The sequence below is a fragment of the Salvelinus fontinalis genome, chromosome 8 (assembly GCF_029448725.1).
Source record: "Salvelinus fontinalis isolate EN_2023a chromosome 8, ASM2944872v1, whole genome shotgun sequence".
Taxonomy (NCBI): Eukaryota; Metazoa; Chordata; class Actinopteri; order Salmoniformes; family Salmonidae; genus Salvelinus; species Salvelinus fontinalis.
Genome location: NC_074672.1, coordinates 18,972,687 through 18,993,478, shown reverse-complemented (window position 1 = coordinate 18,993,478; position 20,792 = coordinate 18,972,687).

Sequence of the window (20,792 nt, the reverse complement as noted above, 5' to 3'; positions counted from 1 at the left end):
GCCAATTATATGAGGGGCTAATTAGATTGTCAGATTGTTAAGAGCCAGGATGCCCATTCAAAACCACTGAGCCTACAGCAATTGTACTGATTAAGTTCTCTCCTATAGCCTTCAGACTCCCCTCACTGTGGCATGAAAATTCTCACAGGTTTACTGGAATGAGTATAGCCCCAACTAGACCATGAACAACATTTCCTGCTGTTACCTGTGGCAGTGTACTATTTTCTGTTTTGTCAGAATGAGAATGAGTGGGCAATGGAAGTGCTTCTCACCTTCATCATTATTTTTGCGCTACTGCAACACTACCCAGGTCATTGTTGCAAATGAGAATGTGTTTTCAATCAACATACTGTACTGGGTAAAATGAATAAATAGACAGACTATATCTGACAGTGGTTGGTAAATACAACACACAGACCCTTGCTCACGCAGAGTGTGTTCTGACTCACCGTCAAGTGTAGATGGCCAAGGTGTGGGATAAAATGGCTAATATTCCTCCCACATTGTTCAGGGTTGCTCAACACGAGGCTCAGCCCCGCCCACATGTGTGTATGATAATCTGTTCTCTCTGTTATACCAAAGCTTCTCGCTCTGAAGTAAAGGGATGCGGGACTGCATTTTTCATGCTGCATGCGGTTGGGAGTGTGCGGTCAGATCAGACAACTTTGGGATGAAAATATTTTTGTTGTCCCTCAGATTATTTGGAGATGGTCGTCTTTCTGCTTTGTATGCGTTAGCGTAGGCCTGACTATTGTATTAAAATAACATCTTTGTCGCATTGTTCACACACTCAGAATTCGCTGCATAAAGTAGCCTACCCCTTCTCTCCTAATTAGGCGTGCGAGATCAAGTGCGCCTAGTAGGCTTATACACTCAAAAAATGTGGGGTTCAACAAGGGTTCTTCTAAGACCCTCAAAGTTCTAATAATAGGGGAGGGAGTAGTTCCAAAATTAACCCCAACAGGTTATTCAAAAGGTTCTTTGAGGATCCATTAAAAGGGGTTATTTGAAGAACATATAGGGGTTCCCCCACAGTTTCAATTTGAAGAACCCCTAAAGGACACTCCAGAAACCTTTTCTTTTTAGAGTGTACTGTATGTGTGGTCTCAATGAAAAACTGTAGAGTAGGCTGCATATGCATGGGCGGAGAACCAAGGGTAAATGAGTTATATTTCCAAAGAAATGTACTTCCTAAATATGATTAGGCTATAGTTACTACATTGCCTATAAATAAATATTGATCACCCATATGTTTAGCCATCTGAAAATCGTCCCACTCATAAAAGGTAGCAGTAGCTCAAGACAAATGCCAAGTCTCTTCAACTCAGCTCTCTTAAAACTAGGTGTAGCCTATTCGTTGATATGCACCAGTAATACCGATAGCCTCATTTATATTGCCTATAGGGCGCAATATTGCTGCCACCATGGCTGGCAAGTGAGCTGCATCGTCTAGCCCTAAAATCACATTGCGGGCCTGCGGTTGGGTTCGGGACCAGTTCTTGCGGCAGCGGGTGGGAGTCGGACAGAAAGCCAGCGGGTGTGGGCGGGTGCGGTATGGAAAGCTGCGGGTGCGGAAGGGAGCCGGATTAATAAATCACTTCTGCACCGACCTCTACTCGGAGGACCCTTCAAATCCGCTGCAATCATCCTATTGAGACAGCTGAACAGAGTGCTTTGTGTAATAGGGTTCTTTGCAAGAGTTGTTTTGCCAAAGACTGCAATTATTACCTGAAACAATAAGGTGCATTTTGATGTTTTCAGTTACCTGATTTGTTCTTTGGTTTGGTTTGCATCAGCTGACTTTACTTTACTATCATGTAAACTTTACCTATGTCATTATACAGTTTATCTGAATGTCTCAGCCCTATAAATTAGTGATGCATTTCCATCATATTTCAGGAAGGACCCGTAAGGACCCGTGTTTTTCCTGGAAGGAATGCCTTCACAATATTGTACAACCTTATAAGAGAGATTGACAAAACCAAAGAGGAAACAAAAAAACTAAACGGATTCCCTTTTCATGGCTCATTGGCTTAGATAAGATCATTTTCAGAGTCCAAGTAATTTCTGTAGCCTACTACTGACCCACGTTAGGAATACATTACAATACATTACAGCTGTTTTGAGTGTAGAGTCATGAAGGGAGATGTGTGGTTTATATTCAGAAGTAGTTTGTTGCATGAAGTCCCTGAGGTGATTATGCATACTATTTTTGGTAATAGGAACTTTTGCTTATTTCAAAATGGCAGCTTGAGTCTGCTGCAAATGCTTGTGTGAAATTCATTGATTTTAAGTGGAGTGGAAAGATAGGGTCTTCTCAAAAATAATTTAAATTATGCTAAATTAAGCGCTCGACCCGGAAAGGAAAGTTTCACATTGTTGAGTGATTAGAAAATACATTTTTGCACCTTGGAATTGGGAAAAGTAAGTGGTGAGAGCTTCAGGTTGCCTAAATGAGAGTATTCTTGAAGCCTACAGTAAGGACGTGAATTAGTTTGCAATTTTTCCTTTTTAGTTCTTAGTGAAGTATTCATTATAAATTAATAGCACCATAAATGTATAAACTTATTGTTTTGTATATTTTACCCACAAATCTTTCCAATTCTAGTATATAAAATAAAATATATCTGAGGGATATGGTCCATTTTCAGGAGATGAGGCTTCTCTTTTATTATTCAATATAGTTGACTACTACACATTGGTCATGTCCGAATACCCATTCTAGCATACTACACTCTTAAACTGCATACTATTTAGGCTACTCATCGTTGCATACTATTTAGCATGTATTGTCTAGTATATGCAGTATGTCACAGCCGCAACGCAGTAGCGGCTCCTGATTGGCTGAGTAGTTGGGGCTGGGTAGAGTGCGGGTAGATTTTTCCAAATTCAACAGACATCCATTGCATTAACCAGCCTGATAATAGCTTATTTCTGATTTGATTAATTTCTCTAAACTCTGAATAGAATAGGTTTGGAGATATATGCCTTCTCAGGCTGGTTATAGGCAGACTATCACATTAGACCTATACTGTAGGCGACCATATAGCCCATTTATCCCATTTAAAAAGTACTGTAGACAGAAACAGATCATTTGGTTCCATTTCAACATATTTATTAGTGAAACCAAAGAGATGTAACAGACAGTATCAGTTTGAACACACCTACTCACCTACTCACACCTACTCATTCAAGGGTCTTTCTTTATTTTTACTATTTTCTACATTGCAGAATAATAGCGTAGACATCAAAACTATGAAATACCACATATGAAATCATTACTGACCAAAAAAGTGTTAAACAAATCAAAATATATTTGACCCTTTGCCTTAATGACAGCTTTGCACACTCCCGGCATTCTCTCAACCAGCTTCATGAGGCAGTCACATGGAATGCATTTCAATTAACAGGTGTGCCTTGTAAAAAGTTAATTTGTGGAATTTATTTCCTTCTTAATGTGTTTGAGCCAATCAGTTGTGTTGTGAAAAAGGTAGGGGTGGTATACAGAAGACAGCCCTATTTGGTAAAAGCCCAAGTCCATATTATGGCAATAACAGATCAAATAAGCAAAGAGACATGACAGTCCATCATTACTTTAAGACATGAAGGTCAGTCAATACAGGACACTTCAACAACTTTGAAAGTTTCTTCAAGTGCAGTCGGAAAAACCATCAAGAGCTATGATGGAACTGTCTCTCATGAAGACCGCCACAGGAAAGGAAGACCCGGAGTAACCTCTGCTGTAGAGGATAAGTTCATTAGAGTTACCAGCCTCAGAAATTGCAGCCCAAATAAATGCTTCACAGAGTTCAAGAAACAGACACATCTCAACATCAACTGTTCTGAGGAGAATGCGTGAATCAGGCCTTTATGGTCAAATTGCTGCAAAGAAACCACTACTAAAGGACACCAGTAAGAAGAAGAGATTTGCTTGGGCCAAGAAACACAAGCAATGGACATTAGACAGGTGGAAATCTGTCCTTTCATCTGATGAGTCTGAATTTGACATTTCTGATTCCAACCACCGTGTCTTTGTGAGATGCAGAGTAGGTGAATGGATGTTCTCTGCCTGTGTGGTTCCCACCGTGAAGCATGGAGGAGGAGGTATGATGGTGTGGGGGTGCTTTGCTGGTGACACTGTCAGGAAATTTGATTTAGAATTCAAGGCACACTTAATCACCATGGCTACCATAGCATTCTGCAGCGATGCGCCATCCCATCTGGTTTGCGCTTAGTCGGACTTTCATTTGTTTTTCAACAGGACAAAGACCCAACACACCTCCAGGTAGTGTAAGGGCTATTTGACCAAGAAGAAGAGTGATTGAGTGCTGCATCAGATGACCTGGCCTCCACAATCACCCGTCCTCAACACAATTGAGATGGTTTGGGATGGTTTGGACCGCAGAGTGAAGGAAAAACAGCCCACAAGTGCTCAACAGATGTGGGATCTCCTTCAAGCCTGTTGGAAAAGCATTCCAGGTGAAGCTGGTTGAGAGAATGCCAAGAGTGTGCAAAGCTGTCATCAAGGCAAAGGGTGGCTACTTTGAGGAATATCAAATATAAAATACCTTTTGATTTGTTTAACACTTTTTTGGTTACTGCATGATTCCATGTGTTATTTCATAGTTTTGATGTCTTCACTATTATTCTACAATGTAGAAAATAGTACAAATAAAGAAAACCTGGAGTGAGTAGGTGTGTCCAAACGTTTGACTGGTACTGTATATAAATGTAATCAAATAGCCTAGTACACACACCAAAACTTTTTAAATGTTCAAATCAAAAGGCTATTGCACAGAAAAACGTGGACACTCGGGTGCATCGCAAATTCAGATCCGCTGGACAGCAACATAATAAACTAAAGCACTGATTATTGGGAACGAGATCAGAATGAGTGCTAAGGCTTGATCCAAAATGTAATAATTGATTAGGTAGCCTAGCCTACAAAACTAAAACGATCCGTTCAAATCAAAAGGCCTAATTAATATGACATCAATAACACAGCCACATCCCGAGTCCCTGGTAACAACGCATTCATAAATCAAAAGATGGTTTTGTATTTAGTTTAAAAGCTCAGATGATGACCAAAAGAACAATAAACACTTTTCAGTGAGAAAACAGAAATCCACTTTGGGTTAAAAAAAATTTTTTCAATGATGTAGCCTACGATGCAATACTCATGATCATTTTGAGGAGAACAAAAACGACTTAGCCTACACATCACGGCAGAAGTTTCGGGCCTCTTCCCAATTAAGTAGTCTAGATTTGTTGTTGGCTACCTGAAGAGAGCTAGGGCCTATCACTCGCAACCCACCTATTCCAATGCATTGTGGAAAAGTGGGCATCGAATTGTACTTGAAGAGCCAAAGTTAGTTTAACAACATCCTGGCATTTAAACCATACTCGATTTTCCTAATGTTGCATACTATATGTTCTACTTTCGCATACTGAGAACGCTTCATGCATGAATGCGTTGTTTCCCACTAGTCATTGATTTCAGTAGCGCATCCCCATATCTAGCCTAATTGATCAGACTATTGGAAAAGCATTCCAGGTGAAGCTGGTTGAGAGAATGCCAAGAGTGTGCAAATCTGTCGTCAAGGCAAAGGGTGGCTACTTTGAAGAATCTCAAATATAAAATATATTTTGATTTGTTAAACACTTTTTTGGTTACTACATGATCCCATGTGTGTTATTTCATAGTTTTGATGTGTTTCCTATTATTCTACAATGTAGAAAATAGTAAGAATAAAGAAAAACCCTTGAATAAGTAGGTGTCCAAACTTTTGACTGGTACTGTATATGATAATAAACATATACCCTTTGTAGAGGCATGACTATATGGTGAGCATGAACACAAGATAGCAATATTTCCTAACCAACCCTGAAGAAGCATTTAATGGCCATTTGCACGAGGGAAGCGTTCCCCCTTCATGAGTGATACAGCAAGATTTAAAGATAGCAGTTAGGTTTTTGAAGGTATGTCCTAAATGGCACACTATTCCCTATAGTGCACGACTAGTGAAAGTCTACACACCCCTTGCAGTCTTAACATTGTGCTGCCTTAAAAATTAAATCTAAAAAGGGATTTAATTAGAGTGAAAGAAGTCATAGAACATTTTCCTGATAAGAAATAATAAAATGAAGACATCTTGATTGTGTATGTCTTCACACCCCAGAGTTAATACTTGTTGGAGGCACTTTTGGCAGCCATTACAGCTGTGAATAATTTTGAATAAGATTCTGTAATGATTGTCGTCGGGAGAAGGAGAGGAGGACCAAAGTGCAGCGTGGTACGTATCCATAATACTTTTAATCAAGATGAATACACGAACAAAAACAACAAAACGACCAACGAACAGTTCTGACAGGTGCAACAAACACTAACCAGAAAAGAATCACCCACAACTCAAAGTGGGAAAACAGGCTACCTAAATGTGGTTCTCAATCAGAGAAAACGATAGACAGCTGCCTCTGATTGAGAACCACACACGGCCAAACACAAAAAATGAGACAACATAGAACACCAGACATAGTGCCCACCCAAACTCACGCCCTGACCAACCAAAATAGAGACATAAAAAGGATCTCTACGGTCAGGACGTGACAGATTCTACCAACTTTGCATAACTCTTTGGGCAACATACACTGAGTGTAGAGAACTTTCTGAACATTCTGAACACCTGCTCTTTCCATGACATAGACTGACCAGGTGAATCCAAGTGAAACTATGATCCCTTATTGATGTCACTTGTTAAATCCACTTTAGTTTGTGTAGACGAAGGGGAGGAGACAGGTTACTTGAAAATACAGAGGGTTTTACTCTGTGTTGTGTTGTATTGGATTTGACCCAAACCTGTAGTTTTTAATCCAAAAATAAAATATAATTATAATGTCTTTGCCGTGTTGTCTTGTAGTATTACTTAACAGCCTTGTTGCAAACAGAATGGATGATTTGAAGTGGACTTTTGAACACAAGTGTCACGCCCTGACCATAGTTTGTGTTGTTTGTTTCTATGTTTTGTTTGGTCAGGGTGTAATATGAGTGGGCATTCTATGTTGTATGTCTAGTTTGTCTATTTCTATGTGTTTGGCCTGATATGGTTCTCAATCAGAGGCAGGTGTTAGTCGTTGTCTCTGATTGGGAACAATATTTAGGTAGCCTGTTTTGTATTGTGGGTTGTGGGTGATTGTTCCTGTTACTGTGTTCCTGTTACTGTGTTTCTGTGTTCACGTTACGGGACTGTTTCGTCTTCGTTCATTTTGTCGGTTTATTGTTTTTGTTCGTTGTTTAAAGTATTCTATTAAAATGAATACTCACCACGCTGCATCTTGGTCCTCCTCTCTTTCGCCGACGAAGAACGTTACAGAATCACCCACCACCAAAGGACCAAGCAGCGTGGTAATGAGCAGCGGCCGAAATCGTAGGACTCCTGGACCTGGGAGGAGATTCTGGCCGGCAAGGGACCCTGGGCACAGGCTGGAGAATATCGCCGCCCTCGGGAAGAGCTGGAGGCAGCTAAAGCCGAGAGGCGGTGGTATGAGGAAGCAGCACGAAAGCGCGGCTGGAAGCCAGAGAGGCAGCCCAAAAAATGTCTTGGGGGTGGCACACGGGGAGTGTGGCTAAGTCAGGTAGGAGACCTGAGCCAACTCCCCGTGCTTACCTTGGAGAGAGAAGGACCGGGCAGGCACCGTGTTATGCCGTGAGGCACACGGTGTCCCCGGTGCGCAGGCATAGCCCGGTGCGGTACATAGCAGCGCCTCGTATCGGCCGGGCTAGAGTGGGCATCGAGCCAGGTGCCATGAAGCCGGCTCAGCGCATCTGGTCTCCAGTGCGTCTCCTTGGGTCGGGGTACATGGCACCAGCCCTACGCATGGGGTCCCCGGTTCGCCAGCACAGCCAGTACGGGCTATTCCACCTCGCCGCACTGGCCTGGCTACGGGGAGCATTCAGCCAGGTAGGGTTGTGCAGGCTCGGTGCTCGAGACCTCCAGTGAGCCTCCACGATCCGGTCTATCCGGTGCCACCTCCACGTACCAGACCTCCGGTGGCAGCCCCAAGCACCAGGCTGTCTCTCCTTTTCCTTCCTCCAGGTGCCCCCGTCTGTCCAGCGCCGCCTGAGTCTCCCTCATGTCCAGCGCCGCCTGAGTCTCCCTCCTGTCCAGTGCCGCCTGAGCCACCCTCCTGTCCAGCGCCGCCTGAGCCGCCCTCCTGTCCAGCGCCGCCTGAGCCGCCCGTCTGTCCAGCGCCGCCTGAGCCGCCCGTCTGTCCTGAGCCGCCCGTCTGTCCTGAGCCGCCTGAGCCGCCCGTCTGTCCAGCGCCGGCTGAGTCTCCCTCCTGTCCAGCGCCGCCTGAGTCTCCCTCCTGTCCAGCGCCGCCTGAGTCTCCCTCCTGTCCAACGTCGCCTGAGTCTCCCTCCTGTCCAACGTCGCCTGAGTCTCCCTCCTGTCCAGCGCCACCTGAGTCTCCCTCCTGTCCAGCGCCGCCTGAGTCTCCCTCCTGTCCAGCGCCGCCTGGTACTGTCACGCCCTGACCATAGTTTGCGTTGTTCGTTTCTATGTTTTGTTTGGTCAGGGTGTGATATGAGTGGGCATTCTATGTTGTATGTCTAGTTTGTCTATTTCTATGTGTTTGGCCTGATATGGTTCTCAATCAGAGGCAGGTGTTAGTCAGTGTCTCTGACTGGGAACCATATTTAGGTAGCCTGTTTTGTATTGTGGGTTGTGGGTGATTGTTCCTGTTACTATGTTTCTGTGTTCACGTTACGGGACTGTGTCGTCTTCGTTAATTTTGTCGGTTTCTTGTTTTTGTTCGTTGTTTAAAGTATTCTATTAAAATGAATACTCACCACGCTGCATCTTGGTCCTCCTCTCTTTCGCTGACAAAGAACGTTACAACAAGTGTCCTTCTTTTCTAAATAAAATCAAATAAAATGTTATTTGTCACATACACGTGGGTTAGCAGATGTTAATGCTAGTGTAGCGAAATGCTTGTGCTTCTAGTTCCGACATTGCAGTAATATCTAACAAGTAATCTAACAATTCCCCAACAACTACCTAATACACACAAATCTAAAGGGGTGAATGAGAATATGTACACGATGAGCGATGGCCGAGAGGCATAGGCAAGGTGCAATAGATGGTATAAAATACAGTATATACATGTGATATGAGTAATGTAAGATATGTAAAGATTATTAAAGTGACATTATTTAGAGTGCATTGTATAAAGTGACTAGTGATCCATTTATTAAAGTGGCCAGTGATTGGGTCTCAATGTAGGCAGCAGCCTCTCTGAGTTAGTGATTGCTGTTTAGCAGTCTGATGACCTTGAGATAGAAGCTGTTTTTCAGTCTCAGTCCTGACTTATAAGGCTAGGGATGCCGTCTGGGCCAGCAGCCTTGTGAGGGTTAACACATTTAAATGTTTTACTTACATCAGTCACAGAGAAGGAGAGGGAGGGGGGTGCGCAGTTCTTGTTAGCGGGCCGCAACGATGGCACTGTATTATCCTCAAAGCGGGCAAAAAAGGTGTTTCGTTTGTGTGGAAGCGTGATGTCAGTGTCCGTCGAATGGCTGGATTTCTTTTTGTAGTCCGTGATTTCCTGTAGACCCTGCCACATATGTCTTGTGTCTGAGCCGTTGAATTGCGACTCCACTTTGTCCCTGTACTGGCATTTTGCTTGTTTGATTGCCTTGTGGAGGGAATAGCTACACTGTTTATATTCAGACATATTCCCAGACCTCTTTCCATGGTTAAATGCGGTGGATATCGCTTTCAGTTTTGCTCGAATGCCACCATCCATCCACGGTTTCTGGTTAGGGTAGGTTTTAATAGTCACAATGGGTACAACATCTCCAATGCACTTCTTTATAAACGCACTGACCGAGTCAGAGTATAGGTCGATGTTGTTCTCTGAGGCTGACTGGTACACCAGTAATGTGGAGTGAATGCAACGTTGCTGATCCCATTGTACATGTTATGGGTATGCCTGTCACTCCACTGGGGAGTTTGTTAGGATCAAAATAAATATGACAGGAGAAAAGGCCAAGTAAAAAGTTAGAGGAGAACCCGCCTCAGTCTTCTGAAAACTGGGATAGAGTTTTATTTTGCAACGAGACAATTGCACAAGTTTTAATTCCAAAGACACATCAGAATGGCTTTCCAAGCGGTGTTGAGTGTTCCTGAATTGTCCAGTCTCAGTCCTGACTTAAATATGCTAATAAACTCAGAGACAAGGTTTGATTATTTCTCTCTATCATGATTCCCAACCAAATTTACTGAGCTTGAGCAATTTTGACAAAAACAATGGAAGTATGTTAACACTAGGGTAGGGGGCAGCATTCGGAATATTGGATGAAAAGCGTGCCCAAATTAAACTACCTGCTACTCAGGCCGAGAAGATAGGATATGCATATAATTAGTACATTTGGATAGAGAACACTCAAAAGTTTCCAAAACTGTTAAAATAATGTCTGTGAGCAGGCGAAAACCCGAGGAAAATCCAACCAGGAAGTACTATTATTTTGAAAGGCGCCCTGAATTTGGCGCCCTGCAATTTCACTGGCTGTTGTCGAGCTTGTACCAGAGAGGTTAAGAGTTGTGCAAGGTTGGTATTATTCTAAATGATTCACAGCTGTAATGGCTGCCAAAGGTGCTTCCACTTAAGTGAAGCCAGTGTTTGGAAGATATATTGGCACAGGTGTTGTTCCGCCCGAGAGGAAGTCGACAGCCGGCAAACCGTGCCAATATATCCTCCAAACACCTGCTTCGAGGGCTTTATCACTTTTATACAACGGGTTGATAACATTAAAATAATGATTGTCAAATTTATTTTGAATAATTTATTCATACTATTTCATCGTTCCATAAGATTTAGTCCCGACACAAATCTAGTGTTGCTACCCAAGCCAGCTGTTGCTCGTTCTATCGGTTTGGTTGCCAGAGACCAGTCGCTAAGTCTTTTTGTTCTAAATCAATGGACTCAACCCAGTCGTTCATTCTAAATGTTCCGTTGCCATTTTGGCTGGCAATGTTCTTATCCCTTGCTTGCTAGCTAGCCAACTTCAGCTAACAGAGTCACATCAAACAGTGCAGCCAGAATAACAGCAAAGTTGTCAGGTTTTGGCCAGGACTGTTCAGGTTTTGGTCACTAGATGTCCCCATTGCACCTTTTTTGTACCTTTTGTTTTTCCTTGGTCTAATTATTGTTTGCACATGTGTGTCGTTCCCTTGTTAGTATTTAAACCCTGTGTGTTCCTCAGTTCCTTGCTCAGTGTTTGTATGTTAGCACCCAGCCCCAGCCCAAGCCTTGTTCTGAACATATGATTCTCTTATTGGATTTTCCAGAGGTTCTCTGGTTTAGTTCTTGTGTATTTTTTTAGTAGTCTTTTGAGGTTTGTTTTTCCCTGCTGTTTTTTCCACTTTGTGGAGTTTCTTTGTATTTTGGAGGATATCCATTTTGTGCTTCTTGGCTTTATGTTTGGACATTGTGGATTTAGATTCTTTGCCTGAAGATTTTGTTCTTTAATTAAACCACCATCTCTAGTACTGCTGTGTCTGCCTCATCTTCTGGGTTCTGACGATTATTAGTGACTGTTTCTCGCACCGGGTCCTGACAAAAGTAGCTGCAAAGTAGCTGCATTTAATTTGTTTAAGCTGTTTTCTAGTGATTTTTGAGCTAATGATGCATGATTTCACCTGGCATAGAAAATGTGCTCTCTCGCCAGGATACTGTTCATTGGAGCTAGCCAAGTACCCAGCTAACACAATCACTTCAAACTGAAGTTGGAAAGACAGCAAAGTAGCTGCATTTTGTGTTTTTCTATTGGCATTTCTTTGTATATAGCCATACAAATTACGCTGATTCATGGTTTCGGCTGACTGAGAAATGCTGCCTGTCTGTCTCCTCCCAACTCCCGACTCCAACACCTTCATTACTATGGGACAGCTGGAGATCAAATTTCAATATTGAAACAATGCTGCAAATGTCGGAGTGACAAACAACAAGGTTTATATAAATCTCCGTTGTTGAAAATCAATTGCTAGTCTAAAAGAAATGGGACGTAATGTCTAGATGCTTTTTACAATGGAGATCAAGTTTATATATTGCCTGGCTGGGCTGATGATACAATGAATTGAGCAGTGAGATGGAACAGAGTAAATAGGCATTTCAACATCATAGATTTAGCCAGTGGTAACTTGTGGAATAGACAACGGCTAGAATGCGGTTTTAACCAATCAGCATCCAGGATCCAACCATTGTATAGCAAGTAATACCTCTGTGGTGTGAAGACATTATGCCTTCTTTTTTCTTTCTTTTTTGAAAGCCTTTTTGAAAGACATTATGCCTATATATTTTCTTTCACTTTGAAAATGTGGAGTAGGTTGTGTAGATCGATAGGAAAAAATAAATGTACTCCTTTGTAGATTTCATTTTAAGGCAATGTGAAGACTGCAAGGAGTGTGTAGACTTTCACTAGCGACTGTAGGGCGCTATTGAGACTCAGCCGGAGGCTTTCTCCAGGGCCGAGCCTCATACCAAGACATGACCTAATGACCTCCACATACTATTTACTGTATGCCTAATCCATGCATCCAGCCCAGTGGAGAGAAGGGGAAGGGGAGGACCACCCTCCTCAGTGAATTTCATATATTTTTTCTTAAGTGAAAAAGCTTTACTAAATATATTCATATGTCACCAAATAATTGATTACAACACACTGTTTTGCAATGAAGGTCTACAGTAACCTCAACAGCACTCTGTAGGGTAGCACCATGGTGTAGCCTGAGGACAGCTAGCTTCCGTCCTCCTCTGGGTACATTGACTTCAATACAAAACCTAGGAGGCTCATGGTTCTCACCCCCTTCTATAGACTTACACAGTAATTATGACAACTTCCGGAGGACATCCTCCAACCTGTCAGAGCTCTTGCGGTATGAGCTAGCACTGCAATGCATAAAATGTGGTGAGTAGTTGATTCAAAGAGAGAGAAAGACAATAGTTGCACAGTTTTTTAAAAAGTATTTTCTTTAAAAATTAAGGAGGCGCAAGAGAGAGAGAGAGAGAGAGAGAGAGAGAGAGAGTTGTAATTTTTTTCACTTTCACTTCCTTAGCTAGCAAATGCAGCAAGCTAGATTAGCCTACTCAAACACCCGGCTCAAACAGAGGGATGCTATGTTAGCTAGCTGGCTATGACTATCCAACACTGGAACTCTTCCAAGTCAAGGTAAGCTTTTGGTTTTACTAATTTATTGCCACCGGGCCCACCGGTGTAACTGCTTACTGACTGTACTGCATGATTGTAGCGGATTTACTAACACATTAGTTCTATTACTCATGTTGACTATAACGTTACTTTAGCTAATATGGTGACAACAACAATGATGTAGGCTGTGTGTAGCGGTTAAGGATCTGAAGGTTTTCCTTGGAAAGTTTTTTTTGCCTGGTCACAGACAGCCGATGTGTTGTGCATTGCACAAACAAATGGAAAAGGTGAGAGGAGGAGAGCGCGTAGATGTGAGAAGGAATACAATGAGCTGTTTATATGTGGCTATGAAAGTGAACTGTTTGCATATGATCATTCCGACGATTCTGTTGTAAAACGTTTCTTAAACAGAAGCAAAGGGAACGAAACGGGGATAAGCATACCTGAATTTGTCTGATACAAACTCTCGTTTGCAACTGTTGGACTAATGATTACACCCAAGATCAGCTAGATGCAGGCAAGATTGTGCAAGGCGGTATTGAACGTGTCAGTCTGTCCATATGTCACTGTCTGTCACCTCATATCTTTCTCTCAACCTGTGTGCACCTACATTGTAAACTTTCATTCATAGGCTAGGTTGCAGCCAACTCATGATGAGTATAGGGAAAATTAGAGTATGATGTAGTAGCCTAAACCTATCACTATCATTGTACTGGGTGTATGTAATATGAATGACAGTCATCCCATATGCTGTAATAGAAGGCCATGCTCATCAAAAAAATGATTGTCTTCCCTCATCTTAAACGGCACCGACCGACACTACTCCAGCTTTGATGAATCCTTTATGATGGGAGATTGTTTTTTAGATTAGGAAACAAATGCCTTCAAGGATTTACTGTATATGTGGGAGGTGGAATACCAGAGCTGTTAGTGTCCTGTTTCTCCTTTATCTTCTCAAGATTGTTTTGTTACTGCTTGAACAAAAAAAATGCCAAAAGATGTCAAGCTAGCAGAAATGCAGCACTGCAAAAACACACGTTCCTGTGAGGGAATGTAGCTTCAAATATCATCTTCTAGGCCCTAGGGAATAGTCTGTAGGGACAGACCAGCCAACTTCTCCAAGAGGTAATGAAGACATATTATTGTCTTGGCCATATGGCTCGTGCTCGTGTATTCTAGAAAATGTGTTGCTTCTGCTTGGGAGGAGAATCGGAGTCTTAATCACACACCTCGAAAGGCAGTTGTCAGCGTTAACAACCTCATCATATCTGTCAGAGAGACACAGTGCCCTTGAAACTGTATTGATCCGCTTTGAAGAACTTCGCCAGACCATTGTTAGCCAACCTAGAAACACTTTTTGTTTACAAGGAGTGTTCAAAAAACAAGGCTCTAAACCACAATGTCCTAGTAGAATGTACCTGAGGCGTCAGCAGCAAGCAAAATTGCTACCGGTAATGGAGACCCATCTACAATGTTTGTATCCATCGTACATTTCCATATAGTGTTGTATCCACTGGCACATTGGCTCATCACAACGGATGATACATGCATTATAAGTCCACTATTTCAGAAGCATTTATATGTCAGAATGTTTCAGCTGCAGTCCAGACATTACATGGTTCTGATATGTAATGACACAGACGTTAGGACTGAGATGGGTGTATGAAGGAGCTCGCAGCAAATTTGTCTCATCATGCCTCATCCTGCATTTCACTTTGGGGCAAGGACAAACCGTAATGCCTCAGTTGGTCTGGTAATTATTTCTGCTCCTCTTCCTTTTCCATGCCCAATCCCAACCATGCACTGGTTGCATCCCAAATGATACCCAATTCCCTAAATAGTGCACTACTTTCTGACTGTTGAGTCCTATGGGCCCTGGTGAAAAGTAGTGCACTATAACGGGAATAGGGCACCATTTGGGACATGGCCAATGGTAGCGCGGGCCTGCTTCTCATCTCCCAGAGGACATGACACTGGAATAGCTATATAGCAATCTTAAAACTGTGCAAATGGGGATTGGGAACAATCTTAGATTTGATTAGATTTCTCCAAATTAAGAATAAGGAATTCCGTGAAATCGTACAATGTTATCTCTCAGGTCGAATTGCCCCTCACGATTGTGTTCCCCTGATAAACCTTGATGGTGCGTCTCATAGTTTGGATCGACCAGGCTTTGTTGTAGATTACATCTCTCTGTCCCCTCCCTCAATCTGTGTGTATGTCTGTCTCTCTCCCTCTATAGTTGTGTGTGAGAGAGAGACAGAGAGAGAGGGGTGAGGGAGAGGGACAGAGGGAGAGGGAGGATAGTGAAAAGAGAGGGGGGAAAGGAGAGAGAATGAGAGAGGGGGGGAAGGAGAGAGAAAGAGAGAGGGGGAAGGAGAGATAATGAGAGAGAGAGTATTTTGTTATGATAGGTATATAATACTAATGCAAATAGTTTATAGGGGTGCTTTCCATCTGCAATATGAAGAAATGCATATTCCTTTTGATAGCAGTTTGCAACATATTCTGCAATTCCTCAGGGAAGGGATAGATCTTACCCCATGGCACTCCCTATGCAGCCAGTTTCCCATCACATTCACATAATGGCTCCAACATCTCTAAGCACAAAAGCTTTCATGGTAGCCTGTGTTCAACAGATAAAGACAGAACAATGGCACTAATAGGCCACAGAGAGACTCCATAATCACTGTCTCAGAGACACGCATTTGTTCTCACAAAGGCTAAATGTATTTTGAGTGGCAGATTAGCAATGTCGGTCAGGGGCCCAGCATTGTGAGCTATGAAAGGCATGGTAAATGTGGGTTTGGATGATAATTTACACTGTCTCAGACTAAATGACTGACAAAAAAACATAAAACAAGCCACATTGCATAGGCTTAGTTTGGAGATTTGTGTGTTTCACAGTTTGTTGATTATAGGAAACATCGTAATCTCATTATGTCTTTTTTGCATGGCCTCTCAATTCCTTTGATCATTGAAGTAGTGTAGTATATGAATGTTTGGTGTTGCTAGTCCCTCTTTTGTCTGGGTTCAAACAAAAGACTTTGCTCTCTACATAGTCATGCAATGGGTTTCGCTTGTATTCCCTCAGATAGCAGGACACATCAGCTTCTGCATAACAATTCACCCAGATACTCTACAATACCACTCTCAGGGTACTGATGCAGGAAACAGGGATGGTCCTTTCAGGAGAGAAGAGTCACTCAAACACTACTTTGTAGGATCTTGCCAAATTCTGAGTTCAAACATGTAACACTTCCACAAAGGTGAGGCACTCAGTAGTTTATTTGTAGGCTTAATTCTCCACATTTCTTCAACCTGGATATTGTGAGTTAATCATGTTGCATAACGTCAAATTTGAATTCATTAAACTATTTCCATCTGGGCATGCATTTGGGTGGTATATTTTTGTTTTTGTAAAAGACTTTGCCCAGATGGAGCGCAAATGCCAGAAAATCTATTGACAGAAAAATTTGTATTGAGTATTTTGGTTTACAGGTTCATTTATTTAGTCTGCCCTCTAGGGACTACCTCAGGTAACACACAATCTTCACTTACCCTGTTCACGCTGAACACAGTAAATCATTAGAGCCTATAGTACAAGTATTTTGATATGTAAGTCTGATAAATATGTATTTATGTATAGAATGCAGCAGTTGCGGGTAAGCATTCTACGTATCAGACAATGCTCTAGTAAAGGCACAGTCTGTGATCAATCAAAATACTGTACAGGCAATCTAACGGAGTCACAGTGTGCTGATTGAACCCTTGAAAGATGCTTGAATAGACAGACAGTGAGACGCCAGACAGTGACCACTTCTCCTGTTCGCATAACATAAGAACTCACTAAATCCAACCTTGGTAAATGTTCCATCTTCAGTCTGTCTCACAGTTGTACAGGGTTCTAGAACTCAGTATATAAAGCCTCGGGGTGGCAATCCCATAATGTCCCCAGCTCTCTCCTCTTGGGGTGTAAACACTGTGAAGACAGATTAGTTCTGCTGCAGCAGTTAAAGCAGATTAGCAGAGATTATTAACAAGCATGTTGGATTAGGCAGACAGTATCATTTCATCATTTTCACATATCCAGCTCAAGCAATTAAAGCAGTGGTTGGGGAACAGTGCTGGCGTAAACTTGATCTGTTCATTTCTCAAGATTTTAGATGTGTACTGAAACGTGGAACCACATTAGAGTAAGTACCAGTTGGTCTTTGCTTTTTTAGATTTGACTGCTGTTACCTTTAAGAACTATATTCATTGAGTATTGCTTTGGTGTGTCATGCTGGTGCATATTTTGTATCTTATTTCTTTCTACATCCATGCAATAATGAAGTCCTCATGCAATGACTCATACTGTAGTATTCTTGGTATTATATGCACATCAATAAGCATCACAGGAACTGTTACATAAAGTCTATTCAAATTACAGCAATATTGTTTTGTGTGTGCATTTCTTCTAATCTCCGCTCCATCTATCTCCTCCACCCAAGGTTAAGATAAAACGTGGCTGGGCTTCGCAGTCTACATCACAAAGAAAGAAGGATTGACCCATCCTGAGAAGCTGCCAGGATCCAATCTTCTGGGTCTCAATTAAAGGCAGATTTACTGACATCAGTACCAGTTCAGTGTGTGTAATTACATACAAGCTGTTCCGTAAGGAGATAATGCAGGGGTTTATAGGAAAGGCTACTAATTGGAGGCCTTCACTTTCTCGGTTTGTGCCCATGACTTGAACTGTGGATGTCTGTCAGTGTCCTTAGGGTGTTGTGGTTAACTCTGTACACTGGCAATCAATCATTTACCATGTGAACTATGATCTACCCTATTTTCTGCATACTTAATACTGTAATAACGACATACTGAGGCATGGTGGCATGGTGTCCTCCGGCATCTAAAGAACTGAAGCTCAAGCTGAACCCTGCAACACTGTGTTGGACTATTAGACAAGACCAAGACCAAGTGCCTAGATAGATCTTTCTCTGGCAGTTACATGTGTTGCTTATCAGATTTCCAGGTTATGATATTACAGGTTATTATAAACCCATTGATTTTCTCTGATAAGTGATTTTCCTTAGACAGAGGTCATTTCTGCCGTAAAATGAATTTCATGATGAGGATATCTATCTGTTATGATGAGTATTGAGCTTAGATAAGGACCACACTAGAAGGAAGACACTTGACAAAAAAGGGTTGAATAAACGTTGTTTCCACGTCCTTTCAACCAAAAAATTAATTGTGATGACATTGAATCAACATGGAAAACTGATTAGATTTTTTAAAAAGGCATCAAAATAAGGGAATTAGAATGTTTTTTGATTCCACATTTAATTCACATTAGTTGACAACTCAACCAAATGTAAATCAAAACTAGACGTTGAACATTGAATACAATAGTTAAGGAGAATATTTAGGGATATTATGCACACCTAGTTCATGTAAAACATGCTTTAAAGTAATACAAGATTCCTCCAAGAAATAAAATCCTAGGAATTATCAATTCCTTAGCCAATAAGTAATATTCATTCATTGGTCAATGAAGTGCCAGGGAGATATGAAAACCAGCAGCATGAGGGCAGGAGTACTGAACTCCTAGTTTGCTCTGAGAACCTTGTTTTCTGTAGGAGGCCTTCATTGCCATCTAGTGGTCATAAAGATGTGGGTTACAGCTCCCTCCAAATAGTACCGTGACATCTGATAAACTATTTTATTTGCAAGAATCATAATATGATGTTGTATTTACAATGCTTTGCCTTTGGGTAAAGACATCATTGCTAATTTGGCAAACAAGACAGTATGGGCCAAAGATTTCAACAAGCACAACACCATTTAAAAAACATACAAAATGTCAAGATATACACATCAACATTAACCTATAAATAAGCCAATCTCTGCCATTAAAAGGTTTAGTCCCCTGTCCCATCTATCATTTCCTCATCCTTGCTGATTTTAATCTCCTTTTCCTTTACTCCTCCCTCCTCTGCTATGCACAGTTTACCAGAGAGTACCCCTATGGCTCCACTCTGTCTCTCCTTTTCCTCCTAGTCCAGCTGTTTGGAATTCAAGTAGTTCATGAGTAGTGTATTTCTCATAGTCAAAGATATCCACCAAAAATCTTGCAGAGTGAGTAAGCGGCACTCACTGTATGACCTCCATGGACAGCTCTTTGGCTATCAATTACGCTTACACCGATTAGACTGCAATGCTTAGAGTTTTCAAGAACACAAAATGTATATCAAGTACAAAACACAGAGTGTACAAAACATTAGGAACACCTCTTTCCATGACATAGACTGACCAGGTGAATCCAGGTGAAAGCTACGATCCCTTATTGAGGTCACTAGTTAAATCCACTTCAAATCAGTGTAGATGAAGGGGAAGAGACAGGTTAAAGAAGGATGTTTAAGCCTTGAGACAATTGAGACATGGAATGTGTAGATTTATGTGCCTTTGAACGGGATATGGTAGTAGGTGACAGGGGCACAGGTCTGAGTTTGTCAAGAACTGCAACGCTGCTGGGTTTTTCACGCTCAACAGTTTCCCGTGTGTATCAATAATGGTCCACTATCTGAAAATACTTTTAGGTTTTTAGTGGGGGATGCCTAAAGCATGAGCTGTTTGTTTGCTGGTATGCTAGTTTTACAAATACTGTGCATGTATAATTCTTGTCTAGTCAGAGAGGGGGAAGAATATCCCAAAGTAACCTTTGTGATCTAATGGTCTAACAGACCCAGGCAGGCCCACATAGTGAAGGTCTGTCGTTGAACTATCCCTAACCACACATTGAAAGAGGGAGAGAGCTTAGAGGCTGCCTAGAGCATTGACCCTAAGTGATCAAATACTATTCTTCTCTATGAGTGGCACAGCCTTCTGGCGTACATGACAGAACTACTCTAAAACCACCCTCTTCCATAGACTTACACGGTAATTATGACAACTTCCGGAGGACGTCCTCTAACCTATCAGAGCTGACCCAATCAAAAGATCAGAGAATGAATCTAGTACTGAAAGCATAAATACAGCTAGCTAGCACTGCAGGGCATAAAATGTGGTGAGTAGCTGACTCATAGAGAGAGAGAAAGACAATACTTTTAGTTTTGAACAAATTAAGTTCTTCAAAAATGAAGGAGAAGCGAGATAGAGAGAGAGAGAGTATTCTTTTCTCACTTTCACTTACCTACTCAAACACCCCTCACAAACAGAGAGGGATGCTAAGTTAGCTAGCTGGCTATGTCTATGGCTATCCAACACTGGAACTACAAGTCAAGGTAAGCTTTTGGTTTTATTCATTTATTGCCACCGGGGCCAGACGTTGTAACTGCTACACTGTACTGTATGATTGTAGCGGGTTTATTAACGGGCTAGTTCTAGTAGCTAGCTATGTTGACTATGATGCATTAGCTAATATGGTGAAGATGTAGGCTGTGTGTAGCGGTTAGCGGTGATGGTATGAAGGTTTGGCTTGGAAAGATTTTTTTGCCTGGTCACAGACAACTGTTTTATTGTGCACTGAAGTCCACAAGCAAAGGGAAAAGGTGAGAGGAGGAAAGCGCGTAAATGCAAGAAGGAATTATACAACGAGCAA